This window comes from Chroicocephalus ridibundus, chromosome 18, assembly GCF_963924245.1.
Source record: "Chroicocephalus ridibundus chromosome 18, bChrRid1.1, whole genome shotgun sequence".
Taxonomy (NCBI): domain Eukaryota; kingdom Metazoa; phylum Chordata; class Aves; order Charadriiformes; family Laridae; genus Chroicocephalus; species Chroicocephalus ridibundus.
The window spans coordinates 7,281,806-7,285,090 of record NC_086301.1 but is presented as its reverse complement, the minus strand read 5'-3'; the positions used below and the strand labels follow the sequence as shown (position 1 = coordinate 7,285,090).

At 47.2% G+C, this 3,285-nt stretch overlaps 1 long non-coding RNA gene across 1 annotated transcript; it reads right to left on the bottom strand.

Annotated features, from left to right (window-relative positions):
* Positions 1–463: 463 nt before the first annotated feature.
* Positions 464–3,015, bottom strand: LOC134524896 (uncharacterized). Its single transcript, XR_010073628.1, has 3 exons — positions 2,936–3,015; positions 1,342–1,508; positions 464–547 (listed from the first exon to the last, which is right to left on the bottom strand). It is a non-coding gene; the product is annotated as an uncharacterized LOC134524896 (long non-coding RNA).
* Between the last annotated feature and the right edge of the window lie 270 nt (positions 3,016–3,285).

Here is a 3,285-nt window from a genome sequence, read left to right as displayed (position 1 = left end):
TCATTGTGGGTTTGGAGACACCTCTGTGGACCAGAAACTGCTGCAAATCCTCCAGGGATCTGTATTCCCTTTTTCTACATCAGATTTGCTCCCCAAAAGCCCTTTTTTTCACTCCCATTTGCTCGCCGGGGAGGTTTTGCTCCTGCTTCCAGTAGCCCCAGCTGCCTGCGATACACTTGGAAGAAGAAACAACGCAGATGGGGGTGATGGAGAGCACGGTGTTACCTCGGGGGAAAAAAGCCACCTTTGAGTCCTGTATGGAGAAAAACTGAGCTAGAAGGCACCAAAAGAGGCTAAAGACAGGCTTCTGCCTAAGGAACGGTGCAGGGCATCGAGGTGGGAGTTCAGTCCCTTGATTTGCGGGGAAAAACTCTTGGATTTTCCATATTTCGCTCTCTTTTGGCTTAGGGCTAAGAGCAAGCCCTTACCCTGCCAGGACAACTCCATGCCAAGCACCCCACCCGCCAGCGGGCATCAATCCCAGCTTGGATAAAGTGTAATTCCCCTGTTCGTTATTTGTAGCATCGTATATTGCAGGACAAAAAACCTTAAGGATATAAAAAAAAAAAAAAAGAAGAAGTCATATGGAAGCAATTAGCAGCAACTTCATTCAAAAAAACATTAAGGTGCTTGTAGCATTAAGGCTCAAGTGATCTGTACTCTGGGACCATAATTCACCCACACTTAATAGCGTTTACCCTGCAGATGTACATTTTATGCAGAAATATCAGCTTACGGCTTTGAAAAATTAACCTATTGAAGGCTGTCAAGCCGTGGAGACGCTCTGGGGAGTATTAGATGTTGGGTTCTTACCTACGGGCTGGGGGAGAGATGGGTTAATTGGGGAAGGTGGTATTTAATTGGGGAAGGGGCGAGAGGAGAAGGTCGAACCCTTTGTCTTAGGAGAAAGGAAATTTCCCTTTGTTGTAAAATTCGCGGTGATTTGGGTAGGGATTGGAGAAGGCAAAGGTTTTCCAGCCTCGGGAAAGGGGGGAAGGAAGATTTGGAGGGTAGTGGACACGATGCCTCTGGGGTAGACGCTTTCCATACGGCACCGCTGCTTATAGGACGCCACGCATGGCAAGGGCAGGCATAAATATTAACGGGATTTGAAGTGGTTTGGTGATTTTAAAGAGAAAAAAAAAAAAAAAAAGGCATTTTGCTCCACCAAATGCAGCTTTGCAGGTTTTGGTCTTTTTCCAATAAATACTGGGCTTTCCCATGGGGCAGCGATTGTAATTTCCAATATCTGGTTTATAGGAGGGACCGCTGGGCTGCTTCTTCGGAGGGGGATGCGTTCGGATTTGTTCTGCGAGGCATTATTCGGGGATAAATGATTACCTGCCATCTGAGGGCGAAAGAGGTGGGGATGCTCCAAGCCCCCTGCGGAGACCGGTGGGATCCATCGGGGGCTGGAAGCGCGGTGGTCAGGTCTCAGCTGAGAAATTCTGGATGCTGGCCAAACGGAGAGGCGGGATGAGGCCAAAGCGGCTTCGCTGTCCCTCAAACTGCTGGAGTCGACGGCGAGGTGAAAAAATAGGAAGGAAAAGGAGTTTTTTTAGCTTATCATCTCAATGATAATGTAACGGAGGGTTGTTTTTCCACCCTAATTTAACTTGTCCAAGCTAAGGAGGAAACTGCTCCCCTTGCCATCCATGGGGAGACCAGGCATTTTGGGGGAGCGATTTAGGGGGGAAACGGCAGGGCCAGACCCTGACCCCTTTCCTCAAGGCCCTTCTGACGGTGCCGGTGCCAACAGACTCCGGGGGCAGATCCGGCCCTTGGCATGCCAAACCCTTGGCATCGGGCTATTTTTTCCGCTCCACACCCCGACTCCCGGCTTCGGGAACGGGAACGGCTGAAATGTTTCCAGCACCACTCCCCGCCTGCACGGAGGGTATCGTGAAAAGAAAAAAAAAAAAATGCCCATAAAAATGGGTTTAGGGGGTCTTGTGATGTGCCAGTGTTAAATTTGGGGGTTGCTTTATAGCATCTCTTGAGGGTGGCAGCAGGACACACGAGATCCAGGAACTCGCTGTGCTTTCCCACCGCAGAACGGGGAAAATAACATCTGCCAGCCCCCAAACTCCACCTGTCTCCTCTTTTTAGGGTGAAAACCTGATTTATTTTTTTAATATATATATATCTATGTAAATGCGCTTTACTTCACACAGCCATGCCATCGTCTCAACCGAAGCCCGTAGGAAACAGCCCTATAAATAAACTCGTACCTCCCCCCAAGTGGTCCCAGAGCCCTGGCAAACAAAACCACGTTTCACCATCAACTTTATATTAAACCAAAGTGAATTCTCATCCCTTTGGGTCACCTGAGGCTCACTTGAGGGTTTTTTATCCTCCTCCCTCTGCCAGCCAGCCCTGTCAGGGGTGTTTTAGTGAAAATGCAAAGCATCTCCGTATTTTTTGCTGTAGGTACGTGTTTCCCCCATACAGCTTTGAGCAAAAAGCATAATGCATATATAAGTCCCCCACCCCTGAGTCATCATAAACCTTTGGCATCGTCAGAATCGAAGGGCTTTGCAGGGCAAATAGTTCGCAGACAGCCTGCCGAGCGTCGGTTCACTTTTCGTAAGGGGGAAAAAAACCAGAAGGGGAAAAAAATGGAAGGGAAAAAAAATAAGGGGAAAAATAAAAGAAAAAAAAGAAAAAGAAAAAAAAATAGAAAGAAGAAAGCAGAAAGAAAAACCAGAAGGAAAAAGTAGAAAAAATAGAAAGAAAAACAGAAAAAATTGAAAAACAGAGAGAAAAATAGAAAGAGGAAAAAAAAGAAGAAAGAAAAAAATAGAAAGGAAAAAAAGAAGACAGAAAAAAAATAGAGAAAAAAAGGTCAACTCTGGCATTGAATCAGAAAAGCAAAACCCAAGGTCTCTCCCGTTACCACATTTCAATTGCCGAGGTGAACGCTGCTCTCACGCACCGCGGGGACTCGGGGTTATTTATTCAGCCTCATAGATCACGGGCTTTTCTTAGCGGGAGTTAGGAGCGGGATCTTGTCTTCCCCATCTCTTTGAAGAACAATAAGGTACGAGGGGGGAGAAAAAAGGCCTTTTTTTTGAAGGGCACGTATTTAATCTTATCAGAGGCAGGCAGGACAATAACAGGAAAGGGTAGGGAGGCCTCGCCAGGGGATGGGGAGGGAAGGGCAGGGAGTAACGAGGGGTTAAAAGCAAAATTCAACGATGCCCCCAGGGACACATCTAATCAGAGGTCTGGCCGCAGGGCTGATATTTAACCTGGCAAAACACCACTCGGAGCCGCACAATGAAA